This window comes from Acinonyx jubatus, chromosome D4 (assembly GCF_027475565.1).
Source record: "Acinonyx jubatus isolate Ajub_Pintada_27869175 chromosome D4, VMU_Ajub_asm_v1.0, whole genome shotgun sequence".
In the NCBI taxonomy this organism is placed as follows: Eukaryota; Metazoa; Chordata; class Mammalia; order Carnivora; family Felidae; genus Acinonyx; species Acinonyx jubatus.
Genome location: NC_069391.1, coordinates 58,882,707 through 58,903,337, shown reverse-complemented (window position 1 = coordinate 58,903,337; position 20,631 = coordinate 58,882,707). Strand labels below are relative to the sequence as shown.

Sequence of the window (20,631 nt, the reverse complement as noted above, 5' to 3'; positions counted from 1 at the left end):
CATCATTTTGACGGGGTTTTCAAGGAAGCTGTATGGTGAAGGTGAGCTGAATGTTAAAATATAAAGTAGAAACAATGAGGAACTAAAAGGGAAACAGGCTGAGAGCCTGTAATAAATTTATTGCAACCCCTGTATCTCTCTCTCTCTCTCTCTCTCTCTCTCTCTCTCTCTCTCTCTCTCTCTCCTTGAGAGAGAAAGAGCACACAAGCAGGAGAGGGACAGAGAGGGAGGGAAAGAAGGACAGACAGGGAATCCCAAGCAGACTTGGCACTGCAAGAGCAGAGCCTGATGTGGGTCTCGAACTCAGGAACCATGAGATCATGACTAGAGCTAAAGTCGGACACTTAACAGACTGAGCCCCCCCAGGCATGCCTCCATCTCTCTTGTTTGTTTAATGGCCATCTAATTTGACTTCAATCATATCTTGGTTTCTGAAGGACTGTTGTGTACATTTTCTATAAATTCATATATCCTTTTTTCTTAGAATAGTAAGAAACATCGATTCAAAAATAAAGTTAACATAGAATTTGGGAGGTGGTATTCTTTCCTTGGAGCTGGAAATTTAAAAATTTTAGTAGTTAAGAGTATTTAAGCATGCTAAGGAACTTTTAAGCTTTGTAAACTTTATTTACAAAATTTGTATTTCAAAATATCAATTAAAAATCATTTTAGGTTATTGTCTAATTCATCGCAGGTTTATACAGGATAATACTTTTATTTATTTATTTTTAATTTTTTTTTCAACGTTTATTTATTTTGGGGACAGAGAGAGACAGAGCATGAACGGGGGAGGGGCAGAGAGAGAGGGAGACACAGAATCGGAAACAGGCTCCAGGCTCTGAGCCATCAGCCCAGAGCCTGACGCGGGGCTCGAACTCCCGGATCTCGAGATCGTGACCTGGCTGAAGTCGGACGCTCAACCGACTGCGCCACCCAGGTGCCCCATATACAGGATAATACTTTTAAATGGTAAGCCAAAAGATCAAATATTTTAAAGACAGCATAGGAATGATTTATTTCAGAGAATTATCATTTTAAGATTAGAAGCAAAATATTAAGCTGCAATGGGCAAGAAAAATGTAGTTGGTAAAGAATTTTATCAAAAAAAGTACTGTTATAATAGATGAAATGTTTATATTAGAGACAGGATATGTAAGGTAACAAAGTTATGTTAATAGCAAAAATTTTCTTGCAAAATACTGAGATACTAAATGCATCATATTATAACCTGTTATTGTTTAACAGAGATTAGACATTTAAAATTTTGCTAATCTATTTGCTAATCTGTTTTCTTACTTTATTCCCTCATTAACAATAAATAGCTTTGTAGCTTTCAGAAGAACCAAAATAAAGTATGTAGGCGAGACCACCGCCGAGGGCTAATAATTTCATAGCAGCAGCAGCTAAATTCAATCAACATTTAAATCTATAGGCATCTGCTGCTCCAGTTCAAAACTTTAACCCATTGTTAGGTTTCCCACACATTCATGACTAACATCATCCATGATTCAGAACTGAAAAATAAATCCATTGACAGATTATTTCTTTGTTGTCCCATTGTTTTGAGTCTAATTGATAAAAGAAAAACTGGTTATCCATAGTAAAGAATGATTTAGTATTATCACATTTTATAAGAGGAATATGAGGTAAATAGAACACAATGTTCGAGTATTCCTTCCATGCATTCATTTTAATCAGTATTTGCTAAGTGCTAACTATATAGTAGGCACTATATCAGGTATCAGAATCCAAAGAAGGGAAAGAAAGGTCAAGATGTGTTGCAGACTTACCTTGTGTCAGCCACTATAGGTATTTTCAGACACAGTCCCTGGCCTCAAGAGATTCAAAACCTAATTAACAAGACATGAAACAAAAATATCTTAAAAACAATATTTCAAACTCTAAATTGTCTCTCAGATATTGTATTTCTACCATTGTGTTTTTAAGGTAGTTTCAGACAGAGAGGAGAAAAAGCAAGAGGGTAAATGAGAAGCTGGTATCAATTTTATGTGATAAAGTATTTAATTGAAATAATGAAATGTCAAAAATTAACATGAAACTTTTTTTGTCCACATGCTGTAAAGCAGGAAATAGTGACTCTTCCTTAATATTTTGAATTGAGACTAGCATGTCTAACATAAAGTGGCAGGACCACCTTTTTGCAGTAACTAGTTCATCAAGTTTACTGAGTTTCTTAGTTTGTTGCTTCTTGAAATTACATAGATCATTTCAAAATGTCCATCCTTAGGTGTTTATGGGTTGGATGCCACCTAGATTGTTGAACACTGGCAGCCAAGCTACAGCAAATCCTTGTCTGTCATACACACCCTAGGACAATCTAGCATGAAGGATTCTAAAACTTATAAGCATTACATCTATGTCAAAGAATCTCAATTATTAATTTTTTAAAATCCAGATCCCTAAAACAAATTAAAAAGTCAATTTATCTTAATTTCTCAATAGGGTCATTTTATAAGTTTTAAATACTATCCTAATGATTCTTGTTTGTTTTGCATAATTGCTTCCTTCTGTCTAGACCACTGGCTTCTCAACTCTTTTGTGTGTTCAACTCATATTCCCCCTTCAGTTCCAAGGAAGTTATTATCCCATGTAGAAACCCTTTCTTGACATCCTGCCCCCTCCAAGCTTTGCTTAGATATATTTCCTAGATGCTCCAACAGTTCTGTGTACTTCATTAGTACATTACCTTGTGTCACAGAAACTAGCTAGGTGTTCATTCACCAAACCATTTTTTTTTCCCTCCTGTTACAGAGCCACATTAAATTTTGCAGATAGATAATACCATGTGACTGAAATCATCACAATGGAATACAGCTATATATAAATCAAGGCACTATCAGGCCTGGTCTTAAAACCATCTCATACATGATTCTTCATTCAAGGTTTCCTATTCACAGGTAGAATTCCTGTTGACTTACAGGAGGAATGATCCATAAGACAGAAAGAGATTGGTCCTTCAGCCACAGATCTCAGAATCACCCTTCATTCCTGCTAATAAAGTCTATTGACACTAGACAGTTACAAAGATGATCATCCCTCATCCCACCCTGACTACGATCATCTACTGGCATTGGAGTTTTATGTAAATGAGAATTAAATTTCAGTTCTTTATGCCAATAAATTGTTGGGTGTTTGTTATAGCACTTAGCCTACCAAATTGTGACTGTTCAATTTGTTTCATCTCTCCCATTAGGTTGTAAACTCTAGTACCCCCACAGCAACTGGTTTTGTCATGTTTCAGGTTTTAGCTGAGTCCTTGACACAGTATACACCACATAATTACCATCTCTATATTTTTTAATAACTTGAATCTTACAATAAAATGTACCATGAAAATTTCATAAGAAACACTCTAAATACAGTTATTCCTTTGGTGGGAAATGCAAGGCTTCATTTAGCACAGGCTTCAAAATACCTTTTGGTAAATACCTTAAAGGTAAAATTTGATTTTGCTTAGGAGATCAAAGCAAGTGGAAACATCGAAACGCTTTTGCAAAACTGCTTTCTTAAGCTTCTATTTGCAGTTTTTGCTACAAGGGTGAGAGCATTACAAAACCTTAGTCAGAAGTAACGGACTCAAAAGCTCCTTGAGATAGTTGCAGTGACTTGGAACATCCTTCGAATCTCTACTGGGGATTTAATACCAGTGGAGAGAAAATGAAAGGTAATTTTCTTTCCTTTTGAAAACAATAACCAATCACAGAACTGAAGACCTTCTGCTCTTCTCAAAGTACAATGAAATAGCTTTTGTAGTTTAGACAAAAATAGAGACATCTGACAAGCATTATCAAGTCTCAGTCAGCATGCCTCCGTGTATTTATTGCCGACACATCTCTTCTTCACCCCCCTTACTCCTGCAGCCAGAAACACTACACACACTGACTCCTTTTAGGTAACCACCTGTTTGAGGCCACTTCTAAAAGGTCTCCTCATAAATCTCACCCATCTGTCTCTATACTATCATCCACTTGCTGGTTAAATTTAGTCCTGTTTAGCAGAACCTAACTTTCAGGCACATCTTTACTTTCAGCCCTACTTAAGTTAAGGAAAATAGAGAGGAAATGATTCTTTCTTGCTTCCTTTCTGAAGAATTGAGAGAAAGCTTTTTTCTGCAAGACGTATAACTGCCTTTTAACCTGAGGGAAAAATCCTCAAGCTCTGTTCCACAACTTATTTAGATTAATTTGAATGGCACCTTTAGGCTAGATTTTACAGTAACTTTAACAAATTTGTATGTAGTTCATTCGCATCAACGTTAATATATAATTTCCCTTCACAAAGCACTTGGCTCTTCAGTGTCTGGCAAACACACATTGGATTTGCCAAGGGAAGTCATTTCTTAAAGTTTCCATAAACATTAGGACAACACTTCTGCTTCTTAGGACATCACAAAACTACCTTTCTTTCTGAGCACAAATGCCAGCCTGTTGATTACGTAGAAGAGACAACAGAAAGATTTAACACCAGACAGAATTATATGTATCTCTATATTGATATAGACATTGATAGATATAGATACAGACATAGACATAGACATAGACATAGACATAGATATAGTTATAGATCTTTATCAGTTCGGCTTAATGTTTAAGTCAACTGAACTTCCTACTGTGCTCAAAGTGTGAATTACTAAGAAGTCGCCATTTTGTTTCTGAAAAATGGATGGAAAATATGGATCATGAATTCTTACAAGCAGAACAACATGGATTTTCAGCAAGTGATTTAGATAAGTAAATGCAAGCCAGCTCATCAAACAGGCTTGATGTGTGAGAGAGAGTGAAACAAACAAGAAGAAAACTGTTGTACAACTTCTCCCATGTCTACGCTTTCTGCTAAAGCTCCAACTAATTGTTGTGGCTGAGGAAACCGTAAATGCTAAAGTCAATAACTTTTGAGAGCAGAACCATATATGGTGAGGTATAATCTGGTCTGATACAGCTTTATTATTTACAGATGTGCATAGAAAATGGTTCTAAGAAGATTTGAAGGTTTCCATTTACTTTGGTCATAAACCCAGTTTTTCCCCCACAGAAATAACAAACCTCTCATAAATAGACTTTCATTTTGTGTGGATCTCTTCATTTACGTCAGGAGGATATCATCTTTTATTTTCTTTTTTAAATAGAGTTAGCTGGAGTCAAATCATGTATGCTTTATATTCTGACCCATAAAAAATACTCTGGACTTCCTCATTGGAATTTTTATCTTTGCTATATGGCATCGCTTCTGTTGCAGTGTGAAAGTTTCAAGTTTCATTACTGACCCGTGACTCCGTTATACGTAATAGAATATTTGAATTAAAGTACTTCAAACCTTAAAAAAAGGTCTTTCAACAGAAAAACTATAATTTAATTTATATGCTATAGTGATGCTATTTAGTATTCTATTTAAATTAGGAAAGAAAGTTTACTTCATATGAAGTTTCTTCTGCTGCTAACCTTATTCTAAAACACCCCAAAATGATAATTATCAAAATACATGTTATTTTAAAACAGATTCTATATTAGCACAAGCAACAGGGCCTTTTTAAAGTAGTTTCAAATACATATTAAAGAGATTTCATTAAGAGGCTTTATTTTTCTTTCATTCAGAATTGTTTGCACATGTTTCTCCTTAGTCCTTGTTCTCACATTTTCACATATTCACATTTATACTAGATAAGCAACACTAGGTAAGCAAACATCCAGGAAAAATAAAATTTGAAGTAACTAAATGTAACTGATTTGTAAAATTTTCAGTGCAGTTCATGTGCAGATCATGCAGTAGGAAGCCAGTAGAGATGAGTGTAGGTTTTTAAGCTTTATTTTGTCAAATATGTTGGACCCTCTAAAATTACATAACTTTGCTTCTTTCTTTTGTCCTTCCTTCCTCCCTCTCCTTGGTGTCTCCTTCTCTTTTTTGTTTTGTTAATTCTCTTTTTTCTTTTGTTCTTTCTTTCTTTCTTTCTTTCTTTCTTTCTTTCTTTCTTTCTCTCTTTCTTATCTATCATCTATCTATCTACCATCTATCATCTATCTATCAATCTATCATCTATCTATCTATCTATCTATCAGCAATCATCATCTATGTATCAATTATCTATCTGTCATCTATCTATCTATCTAATCTATTAAAATTTTCATTCCTGTGTAATCAACACACAGTGTTATATTTGTTTCAGGTACAATATAGTGATTTGGCATTTTCATGCATTACTCAGTGCTCACAGTGATAAGTGTACTCTTAATTTCTTTCACCTATTTCACCAGCACCCCCAACCTCCTCCCTGGTAACCATCTGTTCTTTATAGACAAGAGTCTGTTTTTTGGTTTGTGTCTTTTTTTCCTTTGTTTGTTTCTTAAATTCCATATATGAGTGAAATCATATGGTCTTTTTCTGACTTATTTTGTTTACCATTATACTCTCTAGATCCATCCATACTGTTGCAAATGACAAGATTTCCTTTTTTTATGGCTGAATAACATTTTATTGTATATACATACACACCATTTCTTTTTTTTAATTAAAATTTTTTTTTAATTTAAATCCAAATTAGTTAGCTTATAGTGCAACAATGATTTCAGGAGTAGATTCCTTAATGCCCCTTAACCATTTAGCCCACACCCCTTCCAGTAACCCTCTGTTTGTTCTCCATAATTATGAGTCTCTTATGTTTTGTCCCCCTCCCTGTTTTTATATTATTTTTGTTTCCCTTTCCTTATGTTCTTTATCCATCCATCTATCTATGGACATTTGGGCAGCCTTCATAATTTGGCTATTGCAAATACTGCTGCAATAAACATATGGGTGCATGTCACCTTTTGAATAGTTTTTTTTTTTGTATTCTTTGCATAAATACCCAGAAGTGCAAATACTAGATGATAGGGTAGTTCTATTTTTTGTGTTTTGAGGAAACTCCATACTGTTTTCCACTGTGGTTTCCCCAGTTTGCTTCCCTACTAATGGTGCATGAGGGTTCCTTTCTCTCCACATTCTCACCAACACCTGTTGTTTCTTATCTTGTTGATTTTAGCCATTCTGACTGATGTGAGGTAATATCTCATATTGTAGTTTTAATTTGCATGTCCTTAATGATGAGTTTGAGCATGTTTTTTTGTGTTTGTTGGTCATCTGGGTGTCCTCCTTGGAGAAATGTCTCTTCACATGTTTGGCCCATTTTTTAATTGGATTATTTGTTTTTTTGGGTGCTGAGTTGTATCAGTTCTTTATATATTTAGGATACTAATCCTTTATTAGATATCTCATTTGCAAATATCTTCTCCCATTCAGTAGACTGCCTTTTAGATTTGTTGATTGTTTCATTTTCTGTGCAGAAGCTCTTTATTTTGATGTAGTCCTAAGAGTTTATTATTGCTTTTGTTTTCCTGGCCTCAGGAGACATATCTAGAAAGATGTTGTTATGGTTGATGTCAGAGAATTACTGCCTGTGTCCTCTTCTAGGATTTATATGGGTTTAGATCTCAATTTTAGAACCTTAATCCATTTTGAATTTATTTTAGTGTATGATAAAAGACAGTGGTCCAGTTTCATTCTTTTGCATGTTGCTGTTCAGTTTTCCCAACACCATTTTTGAAGAGACTATCTTCTTCCCACTGCATATTCTTTCCTGCTTTGTTGAAGATTAATTAACCATATAATTATGGTTTTATTTCTGGGCTTTTATTCTGTTCCACTATCTCTCTATTAACACATTATCTTTCTATGTATCTATCACCTATCTATCTATCCACACACCCACACATCACACCCATACCCACACAATAAGTTGTGCCTTTCATCTCTAAAGAGGTTTTTTTGTACTGTGTGTGTTTTTCTACATGATGTTAAAAAAAGGAGAAGCTGAACTTCTTGTAAGTCCAAATACTTCTTAATTTTTTTAAGTCTAAGTACAGTGCACTTATAAGAAAGAAAGTACATAAAAAATGAATCATGTGAATCATACAAAAGTAAACACTAGGGTGACCACTACTCAGGTCAAAATATAAAACATTTCTCATTCTACGGAAACTCCACGGTCCCTCTCAATCCATTTCTCCCTTTTCATCAAGGCAAACAAGCATAACCTCGATTTCTAGCCCAATAGTTTAGAGCTGCCTTGAACATTATATCAATGTAATCATATGTTACATATTACTTCTTTACTTAACATTATGTTTGTTGGTTTCATTCATGTTAAAGTTTGCCAAATAACATTTAAATATACCATGCTTTACATATCTCTTCTATAGCTGATGGGCATTAGGTCATTTCCAGTTTAGAGCAATTACAATTGATGTTGCAATAAACATCCTTGTAGATATTTCTTAGTACACATGTTGTACATAATGAGGAGTGGAATTGCTGGATCATCTGGTAGGCATATGTTCAATATCAGTAGATAATGCCAAATTGTTTTCCAAAGTGGTTGCAGCAATTATACTCCCCTGAAATATATGTGTTCCTAGTGTATCAATCTTGACCAATACTTGGTAGGGGTATTTTCTTCGAAATACCAGTAGATTAGACCAGTAAAAAAGGAGACAGGGAAAAAGTTTTGCAAAGGGAAGACTTCTGATCTGGGGTTCAGTGAACTGGTGGGAGAGAGACAGCTGTGCTGTGAGAGGTGAAGACTGGACTGTCACAACAAGGATTTTCCCTGGAAGTAGGAGGATTCATGAAGGACTGGGGAGTCAAATGAAGAGCATGGTATTCTGTCAAATTATAAGGGTGCAAATCAACCCGGCAAGAGAATTTCAGTGCAAAACAAATTGTGTGTGTGTGTGTGTGTGTGTGTGTGTGTGTGTGTGTCTGTGTAGGGGAGAACCAGAGTCTTTTCACAAGCAAATATACAAAAATAAACCCACATAAAACAAAAAGTCTCTTTAAATATGAGAATCATTAGAAATATCTAGGGTGATCGATTAATGTGGACGAAAAATGTCACAAGAGTAGAAGTTTTCCATGAAGAGCAACTTCATACCAGTCTATTTAAAACTACATCTTATTATTCTTTTTGTGATCAATTCTGAACATATTGTGTCTCAGAAGGGATGGAAACACAATTTTCAGATATGAGAATTTCCCATAGGTGTTTACTGAATGGTTTTAGTTAGTGACTGCTTTATAAGGTAATTATTTTATAATTATAGTATAGAAAGTGCTTTTGAAAAAAATATCCTCTAGAGCCAGGAATAATCATAGAATTTTACAGCTGAAAGAGGTCTTGGGCAACATCTAATTAAACCTTCTCATTTCACAGATGAGGAAGTCTAGGTGCACAGTTGCCCAGTTACTTGATCAGGCTAAGGCAGTAGTTAACTGCAGATGCAGAAGAATCAGGGTTTTGGACCTGGAAGATAATCATCATAAATTCATTTTATTAAAGAAACATTGAAAAATTTCTTTCTTGGCTTTCTTTTCGTGGTCTATGTCTATTTATCTATCAGAATTCATCAAAGTTCATCTACTCCAAGACGTCTTCCCTGTTCACTTCAAGTCTTCCATAAATGCCTCTACTATGTCTTAAATGACATTATACAATCATTTCTACTTTGCAATTATCTGTATATTTTTCTCTTTGCCCACTATATTGAGAAACCAGAAGGTAGACCTGCTCTTTTTTCTGCTTAGTTCTTAGCATTTTGTATAAGCCTAGTATCCAATAGTACTAGGTAAATATTCATAGAATGAGTTAAATGTATCAAAATTCGACCCATAATCATTTTGGTATGTACTTAGGTAGAGGTGAAATATATAACTTTACACATTATGTTAGTTTTTTGGACTGTTCATTGACATTTCTGTTCCTCTTCTTTTCAGGTACATGGAAGAAATATACCTCTTAAAATTAGTGTCCCCCTGCTATTTGAGCACAAATAACACATGTCACTTCCATGTAGAAGGCTTTAAGAGTCATTATCACCCCACCTCACTGCTCCCTCCAGCTCCACTGATCTTGAAGACTCTCTGAGTGAGGAGAACATAAGAAGATTCCTTAGCCAACCTATGATAAACATACAGTATGACTGAGAAATAAAACTGTATTTTATTTTCTATTTTATTTAACTTACCAAGATTTCAGAGTTGTTACTGCAATATAATCTAGCATGTTCTCACTTATTGTAATGGGATGAGATTTGGGGGACTCTGAAAGAGAGTGAGCCTTTTTATTTTTTATCTGTGGGAGGGACATGAACCATTGGAGGCCAAAGGGTGGACTGTGGGATACAGCTTCTAAAGTGGATCTCAATGATCTCCACCTCCTGTCATTTATGTATTTGTGTAATTCCCTCTCCTTGAGTGTGAGTTACACATAGTGACCTACTTCTAACAAGAAGGCTACTGCAGAAATGATGGCATGCTACTTATGAAATTAGATTTTTAAAAGACAGTGGCTTCCTTTTTGCTCATCTTCTCTTTCTCTTGTAAAGTCTTTGGTCTGGGGAAAGCCAGAGGCCATATGGCAAGGACCTCTTGAAAGACTTGGGGCGCATGGGTGGCTCAGTCGGTTGGGCGTCAGACTTCAGCTCAGGTCACGATCTCGCGGTCCGTGAGTTGGAACCCTGCGTTAGGCTCTGGGCTGATGGCTCAGAGCCTGGAGCCTGCTTCCGATTCTGTGTCTCCCTCTCTCTCTGTCCCTCCCCCATTCATGCTCTGTCTCTCTCTGTCTCAAAAATAAATAAACGTTAATTTTTTTTTAAAAAGAAAGACTATATGACAAGGAAAAATAACTCTGGTTTGTATCAGAGAGCACCTGAGGCTTGTCAAGAGTCTATGAATGAGTTTGAAAGTGGATCTTCTGAGCCCTGCCAAAAGCCATGTTCGTATCATTGAAAATGCATCTTCTTTCCATTTAGGCCTTGAAATGACCTCAATACAGGCTACTACCTTCATTTCAGGGTCACGAGACATGTGATCCTTAAATGCCCAGCTACACCACCTTGATTCGTGACCCACAGAAACTGTGAGATAATAAAAATTTGTTATTTCAAACTGTTATGTTTTGTCCAGTTTGTTATAGAGCAATAGATGATGAACACAATTTGTATTTCCTTATCTAAACATACTATACTAATAGGGCAAACACATTTAACATTATGTCAGAGATGCCATATGATAAGCATATCAAAGTTGAAGTCAATGCTTCAATTTATTTATTGCAGCATTGTAATAAGGTTATACTTTATTAGTGGATATATAAACCCAAACCTATATAAGCATCGAATTCATACTTTAGTCAGCTGAATCAGTTAATTATATCAAAGATATATAGATTTGAGCAAGGATTTCTAAATGTAAACAAGATATTAGACATATAATACTTATTAGTATTTAGGATACTAGGAAGTTAGGTATTTGGATCTACTTGATTTTTATGGATAACAGAAAAGTTAATTTGTACATTAATAGGCTTATATTAGACCTTATGCATGTTGTCCCAATATAAGCTGAATTCTACTTAAATAGCCAACCAATTCTTATACTGCTTCTGAAAAATTTATCAAAATATGATCAAAGGACAGTGCAAGGACAGTGTGAAACTAGGGATTCCAGGCTATTCTGAATATCTGAATCTAAAAAACGAGGTCATGGCACCTACACTTTTCCCACAGCAGTTCAATATCTGGAATTCAGGACACTGCCTGTTCAGTAAGTCAGAGAGTTAATGTTAAAGTCTATATAGCAAAGAAGAAGAAAAGCCATGAGAAAAATATTACAAAGTATTTGGGAGAAAGCAAGAATGCAGTTCTCACATAAAAAAAAAAAAAACTTATATATGCTCAAAAATCTTCCACTAGCAACTTTAGGACAATACTGTAAAGCTTGAGCTCTAAAGGAGGGACATTGCTTAGGTATTAGCCTAATAAGAGACTTGAAAAAACAGATATCCTATTTATGAAAAGGCTTTTCATAGGTGAGTACAATTGTTTTCACATGTTTGAAGTCGACCCTGTTTCAGTCCCACCAGGAATTCCTGATGTATACTGCATTTTCTGTGGAAGCAACAATTCATAATTTCCCTTTATTCTTGTTTGTTACAACAAAAGACTCAGTCTCGGGGGCTTTGATTAAGATGATGAGACAAAGAATAAAACAAACAGAGAGTCTGTTAAATGTCTGCCTGAAACCAGAGCTGTACCACTTAATATGAAAGACTCTTCAAAACCAATAATGAAATAATCATCCTTTTTGCAAGACAGATAATAAAATGAAGGCTAGATGTAGATTGGGGAAACTAATTTACACTAGAGGAGGGAGAAAGGGGAAAAAGAGCAGCTACAGAAAATCAACTGTTAATAAATATCAGAGACTGCAGAGAAGTCACAAGATAAGCTGCAGGTATGTTCCTCCAGCTAGAACAGGGCAATCACTTCTCTGAGAAGAGAAGCTGATAAGGCCCCTCCTCTCCAACAGGCAATCATTTTACATTTTATATTATTTGAAAAGAGCCTGATTATTTTTCTTTGAATGAAACCAGATTTATTCACATTTACCTGTCAACAGAATGTTCCATTCCTCTGTTTTGCCTGTCTATTTAAAGGCATATGACCTGACTGAAATACTACAGACAAACCTTTCCTTTGGAGGTAAATAAATAATAATGAGTGAACAACTCATGCTTTTTATGATTTCTTTATTTTTTGGTATAGTGCCAAATTATGCTAAATTAAAATCCACAGCCTGATAAATATGACTGATATCTGTGGTAATGGATTGAGGTCACAAATATTGGCTGTATTCAAGGTCAGATACAATCTTTAAAAATCATATCCAGAGGGGAGAGCCACATATAAAAATAATAAAAACAATAATTATGTTATTGAAGTCTAGTTAAAAGAACAATATAACATATAATTATTTCTGGTTTTGTAAACTTGTATACACATTTAAATATTGCTCTATCAAGTAGGGACAACAAGAAGCATGTGTAGAGACAAACAAGCAGAAAACAGCCCTCCAACTGACTCATATGGGTTTGATATCACTTGTTGAGGTTGGGGGCTGAGATCCAGAGCCTCAGTGGGACACTGGTTCTAAAAGCATTTTCATGGTACCTCCCAATGTTGTGTTTGTGTGTGTGTGTGTGTGTGTGTGTGTGGCCTATTATTAAAATACCTCACTGGGCATCCCAAAACGTGGGTTCTAGAGCTTATCAAATAGATATCTTTAGTAAGTCAATGAATTTTTTTAGTTTTTGTTTTCTCATTCTACCAAGTGCAAGAGTTAAAAAATATTCTCAAGGAGCAATTTAACCCATGAACGCTATGTACCACAAGCTTAGTAGATAATAGAATTTAGATATAGTATCTATGTATATGTATTTGTGTATATATGCATGCATGCATATACACAGATTTATCCAATAATCAAATCATTAGGCTGACATGGTGATAGTGCTCAAAGTTAATGGAAACTTTACCCTAAGTCTGAGATAAAGAAAAGTAGCTTACACTGAAGTTCAGTTTAATGGTATTATTCAAGTAATTCACAAAGGAAGTTCAGTTTAAAATTCAGTTTTGCAATGTGAATCAGAATATCCTGTGTATGGAGTGCAAAACTGATCCTTTGTAAGATGGGAGATGCTTTGGTTCATTTGCTCAGTGTCCATTTTTGATAGAACATCAAGTTTAACCTAACTGAAGACCAATATTCTTACTGAGCCAATGGAAAGGCATGTTTCAAGGGGATTATGTAAGAATTATGTTAGTCTCTGTTTCAGTGTTTCTCAGTGGGCTGACATTAACATGAACTCTTGGAGTTTTGGGATTTTTCATGTTGGTTTATTTTTCCTCAATTCTTCATATGACTTAAGATCCTTTTTTTTTTTTTTTCTGAATAGAACATTCACATCCTTCAAATAGCCTGTAGTACCATTGTCTTTAGCCAGACAGTTTTCCTGGGTCATCAACAATATTTAAATGCCAAAACAAAAACAAAGACAAAAAAAAGAAAAAGAAAACCATGCACACAAAGATAATTTTTAAAAATATACATGGACTACAAATTTTTCACAGTACTGAAGAACTAAAATAATTACAGCCTATAAAGAACAATTACCTAAAAAGTAGTGCTGGAAACAGGGTTGTAGGTAGGGCATAGTTTCATCGTGACTAATTAAATGCAGATATTCCATAAATCCTCATATTTAGGAAATATAAGAAAAACATTTTGAACATTCTGAAATTGCCTTTTATTACCTAAGTTATTTGGGGGGATTATAAGAAAAAAAGACTATAATTTGGGAGCTAGTCCACTGGACTGAAAGATGGGGAGGCCAAGAGTTTAGCCTATGTTTGACCATTTGCTAGTAATGTGATTTTGGGTGAGGACTTAACATATCTGAACTTCCATGTTCCTATGTGAAAAATAAGACAATGATATACCTCTAAGAACATGTACTTCTTAAGTTTGTTGTAAAAATCATATGCAGCCTAAAAGCTGAATAATTGCCATTACTAACAATTTAAGGTTTCTTCCTGCTTCCTGGGACACAAGGTAAAATTATGTTAAATAGTCATGATCCTAGTCAAACGTGAATTTTGATTCCATCCATCAGTTCATCCATTATCCATTGAACAGATCATTGAATATTTACTAATGACCATTGTAGCAAGTCACTGCTTTGTTGATCTGGAAACATAAACGTAAACCACAGTATTATTTGCCCTCGTATATCTTATGGCTTAAATGGAGAAGCTTATCTTTTCTTTTGGCTTTTTCAGTTTTTAATGTGAATTCCAGTTAATTAACATAGAGTTTTATATTAGTTTCAGATGTACACTATAGTCATTAAGCAATTTCATACATCACCCAGGGCCTATCATGACAAGTGCACTCCTTAATCCCCATCACCTATTTAACCCATCCCCCTACTACCTTCCCCTCTGGTAACCATCAATTTATTCTCTATAATTAAGGGTCTATTTCTTAATTTGTCTCTCTCCCTCTCTCTTTTATTTCCTTTGTACGTTTGTCTTGTTTCTTATTTTCCATATATGAGTGAAATCATATGGTATTTGTCTTTTTCTGACTTATTTCACTTAGCATTACACTCTCTAGCTCCATCCATGTCATTGCAAATGGCAAGATTTCATTCTTTTTAATGCCTGAATAATATTTCAATATATTTATTCATGCTACATCTTTTTTTTTATCCATTCATCAATCAATGGACACTTGGGCTGATTGTAAATCCATACCTTGGCTATTGTAAATAATTCTGCAATAAACATAGGGGTGCATTTATCCCCTTCAATTAGTGTTTCGCATTCTTTGAATAAATACCCAGAGGTGCAATTATTGGATCATGGGATAGTTTTATTTTTAACTTTTTGAGGAAATGCCATGCTGTTTTCCACAGTGGCTCCCCTAGTTTGCATTCCCACTAACAGTGCATGAGTGTTCCTTTTTCTCCACATCTTTACCATGACCTGTTGTTTCTTGTGTTGTTGATTTTAGCCATTCTGACTGTTATAAGGTGATATCTCATTGTCGTTTTGATTTGCATTTCCCTAATGATGAGCAATGATGAACATCTTTGCACGTGTCAGTTGGCCATCTGGAAGTCCTCTTTGGAGAAATATCTGTTCATTCTTTGGCCCATTTTTTAATTGGATTGTTTTTTGGGTGTTGAGTTGTATCAGTTTTTTATATATTTTGGATACCAACACTTTATAAGATATGTCATTTGCAAAAATCTTCTCCCCTTCAGTAGGTTGCCTATTAGGTATGTTGATTGTTTCCTTTGCTATAGAGAAGCTTTTTATTTTGATGTAGTCTCAATAATTTATTTTTCCTTTGTTTCCCTGGCTTCAGGAGACATATTTAAAAGATGTTGTGGCTGATGTCAGAGAAATTACTGCCTACACTCTCTTTCAGAATTTTTATGGTTTTACCTCTCACATTTAGGTCCTTAATCTATTTCATATATATATTTGATTATGGTGTAAGAAACTGGTTTAGTTTCATTCTTTTTTGCATTCTGCTATCCAGTTTTCCCAAAAATATTTGTTCAAGAGACTGTCTTTTTCCATTTGCATACTCTTCCTACTTTATTAATTGACCAAATAATTGTGTATTTATTTCTGGATTTTTCTGTATTGTTCCATTGATCTATATTTCTATTTTTGTGCCAGTATGATACTGTTTTGATTACTACAACTTTGTAATATAACTTGAAGTCTGGAATTGTGACACCTTCAAGTTTGCTTTTCTTTTTTGAGATTGCTTTCATATTTGGGGTCTTTTGGGGTTCCATACAAATTTTATGATTGTTTGTTCTAGTTCTGTGAAAAATGCCGTTTTTCTATACATATTGCATTAAATGTGTAGATTGCCTTGGGAAGTATAGAAATTTTAACAATATTTGTTCTTCCAATCCATGAGCATGGAATGTCTTTCCATTTCTTTGTGTCAAATAAATTCCATATGATCATGGTGAATGTTTTTATTTTTTTAAATGTATTGTTGGATTCAATTTGATAATATTTTGTTGAGAATCCTTGCATCTACATTCATCAGGGATATTGGGATGTAGTTCTCTTTTTTAGTGGTATCTTTATCTGGTTTTAGAATCAGGGTAATACTGGCCTCATAGAATGAATTTGGAAGTTTGCCTTCCTTTCATATTCTTTGGGATAGTTTTTGAAGAAAAGGTTTTAACTCTTCTTTAAGTGTTTGGTAGAATTTGCCTGTGAGGCCATCTGGTCCTAGACTTTGTGTGAGTTGTTGTTGATTCAATTTCTTTGCTGGTTAAAGAAAAGTGTGTCTGGTTAAAGAAAAATATGTCTCCATATTGTTACTGGTCTGTTCAAACTTTCTATTTCTTACTGTTTCCGTTTTGGTAGTTTATGTTTCTAGAAATCTGTCCATTTCTTCTAGGATATCCAATTTGTTGGCATTTAGTTTTGATAATATGCTCTTATCATTGTTTCTATTTCCATGGTGTTGGCTGTTATTTCTCCTCTCTTATTTGTAATTTTATTTATTTGAGTCCTTTCTCTTCTTTTCCTGATAAATCTGGCTAGAGGTTTATCAATGTTATTGATTTTTTTCAAAGAAACAACTCTGGTTTCATTGAACTGTTCTATTGATATTTTGTTGTAGTTTTTTTTTTCTACACAGTTTATTTCTGCTCTAGTCTTTATTATTTTCTTCCTTCTACTGGTTTTAGGCTTCACTTGTTCTTCTTCTAGGTTCTCTAGGTGAAAGGTTAGTTGATATTTTTCTTGCTTCTTCAGGTAGGCTTGTATTGCTATACATTTCCTTCTTAGGATTACCTTTGCTGAATCCTAAAAGTTTGGACTGTTGTGTTTTCATTTTCATTGGTTCCATGTACTTTCTAATTTCTTCTTTGATTTTCTGATTGACCCATTTATTGTTTAGTAGCACATTATTTAACATCCATGTATATGTGGTCTTTCCAAATATTTTTCTTGTGTTCGGCTTCTAGTTTCACAGCATTATAGTCAGAAAAGATGCATGGTGTGATTTCAAACTTCTTGAATTTATTGAATCAAGTTAGTGATTAAGTGCATTAGCCTAAGATTCTAATTAGAACTTTTTACAGGTTATGCCATTTTAACCAGGTAACTTTATTTTTCTAGGTTTTATTTTCCTTATTGGTAGCATGTCCATTAAAATAATAAATTCATAAGATTGTTGTGAATAAATTAAGTAGTGCACAAAAGCATTTAGCATAGTGCTGGTGTGTAATGTGTTCAATAAAGAAATATTTACTATTTTTGTTTGCACTTTTTCTTACCCTGATCTTAATGTGCCTCCTGCTAAGAAGGAAAAAAACAACCCCTGATATGTAGGAGCTGGTCTGCTACTATCATTCATGCCTTGGTGTTGCTACCTGTTGGCCTGGTCCTCATAGCAAAGTCTTGGATTTCTCCTGTTGAACATAAACAGTTTCATAGAACATCAACATCAGATAAAGTCACTCTTTGACCACGATGGATCGAGACAAAAACTATTCCATACATGTCTGAACATAGATAAAAACATATAAGTTGTCAAAACTGAAAGATGACCAAATATCCCCCATTCTAGCTAATATGAGCAACTAGACTGCTTGCTTTGTTACTAGTTACAGCTTTAGCCTTGTCTGGTCTTTCTTCTTTCTGGGTAAGATTAAGATGGCCAATTGTCTAGAGTTACTTAACTCTCTGGCAGGATCTAATCAAGAGCAAAGCCCTATTTCCTTCCTCTTTCCCCCAGAGCACTTAACACATGCCCAAATCTTGTAATACATTTTAACACCCTCTTTCTGAAATTTCCCATAATTCCCCATGGTATGTTTGCTCCCACACTGCAACAAGCAACAAACTCAACTTTTCAAATACAAGGTATGTTCCCAGGTCTTTGGCTGGAGTGTGCTGACATACTTATCATGTCCTCTCCACACGTCATAATTTTTCTTCTGTACTCGACTGATCTCTCATTGTAATTTAACTTTCTTTATCCTGTCTCCACTCCTCTCATGGTAAATGGTTACTGAATGAATGAATGTTTCCTTTTTATATGTCTACTTGTTATCATTCTTCTTTTTCATAGCTTTTAGGAAAAATTCAGCCCACCACTCTTATCAGTTGGGAAGGAAGAAACTCCATAGCATCAAGATTTCTGATACTAGAATCTCTTAAACTTGGCCAAGGACTAATTTAGGAAAAGAATAATTTCAACTAGATGTTCTGCAGTGAAAGAACATGGGAAGACTACAGGGATTTCTGACTTTGTAGAAAGGAGTTAAAGCATGTAGGTTGTTTATATTTTTAGTTGTAAATCTTGTTTTTCTTCTTTCTGATTGAGCTGACTTATTATTTTAGATCTGTGGCCTTGTATTTCTTCAGTCCTCTGTAGCTTCCAGTGGGCAATTTTTAGGTTATAAATACACACATGCAATTGACTGTGTTAAAAATATATACCATAAAATCAAAGCAAACTTGAAACATAAAGTCTGTCCACTCTTCTATCCTACTCTTATGTATTCATTTAAAACTGCACTGTAAATTAGCTCTAAGATAGGAAGTTTTCAGCCCTTTGTCAAATAGGTTTATTTTTTTTAATTTGTCTTTCCTTTATTAATTGTATAAACATGGACCCATTTAGAAATTAAAGGTCTTTTAGGATAGACAAAGCTGCTTGTAGACACATGAGATGTGGAAGCATACCAATTTAGCTTTTTCTTTCTCTGAATAAAGTTAGTCTTGAGAATTTTAACTTCCCCATAAATATTTTTAGTGACTTAACTTGGAATGCCTAAGATTTTGTGTTTCAATGGGATAGAGTTACTAAGGGAAATGAGCCCAGATGCAAACATATGGAGTTAGTTTTAAACTAGTCTCAAATTTCTACATGTCCTAAAATAAAAATGAACTGGACAAAAACCTTATGATGCCACTGGGCTGAGAGTGTCTATAATCAGTGTCTTATCTTAATGGAAAGTATCCAGTTTGTCCCTCTGGATAGATAACTATATACAGTATAGCTTCAAATGACTAGAGGTAGATGGATAGAACTTCTTAATTGGCTCCTATCTGTATTCCATTATGGAAGACCTTTGATTCTAAGATCAGGCCTCTGGATTTCAGATTCATCACAACGTGGGTGTTTTTAAGAGAACTTCTCAGCCATGGAAGGAGGATATAACATATGATTAATTATTCATATAGTACCAAAGGTATGTGTTGGGCAGCAGGTCAAGTGCTATCCAGAAGGTGCAGACTAAAAGTTGGTTAAGACCCGAAGGGCTTCCCTGACAATAAATACAAAAAGAGACATAATAATGTCCTTCCAAGTAAGAAGAGAAAGAGCAGGAGGTGATTGTTTGTTCTATCTAGAGGCTTGCAACATATATAAAACACAAGGGAACTGTGTGCTGTGCATGTACTACTGCTGGCATAGAGATTGATTTCAGAAAACATGGAAGATAGTCTTTAAGCATATTCCCTTTTTCAGGGACCTATTATAAAATCTCAGGTTCTGTGTGAAGTGGGTATTTTATGAAAAATACTTAATGTTTACCTTAAGTAAAATCACTAATCTAATTGCCATTCTGTATAGTTATGTCATATGCCTGGGTCTCTCACTAGAAAACTCAGAAACCATAAAGTGTACCCATGCTATGAGAATCACCTGCAGTGTTATGCTTCTTTAAAATATTAAGTAGAGGAATAAAGACAAGAAGGCCAGAGGGGGCCCTGGGTGGCTCAGTCAGTTAAGCCTCTGATTTAGGCTCAGGTCATGGTCTTGTGGTTCACAAGTTCAAGCCCTGCATCGGGCTCTGAGCTGAAAGCTCAGAGCCTGGAGCCTGCTTCAGATTCTGTGTCTCCCCCTCTCTTTGCCCCTCCCCTGCTCACTCTCTGTCTCTCTCTCTCTCTCTCAAAAATAAATGAACATTAAAAAAAAAAAAGACAAGAAGGCCAGAACCAAAATATAAATGATGAGAACTGACTAAACAAGGCCTAGATCAATTTAAACCTAGCAAAATTTTAGCCACAGATCACTTTGCTGGAAAGCTGAATATAAATGGGTTAAATATATATATATATATATATATATATATATATATATATATATATATAACTATTTCAGAATTATGCAAGACTAAAGAGCCACAAAACA

At 34.8% G+C, this 20,631-nt stretch overlaps 1 protein-coding gene across 42 annotated transcripts in view; it reads right to left on the bottom strand.

Moving 5' to 3' along the window:
• Positions 1–20,631, bottom strand: part of PTPRD (protein tyrosine phosphatase receptor type D) — a 2,170,985-nt gene that overhangs the window by 817,928 nt on the left and 1,332,426 nt on the right. For all 42 annotated transcript variants that reach the window (XM_053204229.1, XM_053204230.1, XM_053204243.1 and 39 more), the window contains one exon: positions 1,791–1,850. The gene's annotated coding sequence lies outside the window, so the exon portion shown is untranslated. The remainder of the gene's footprint in view (positions 1–1,790; positions 1,851–20,631) is intronic.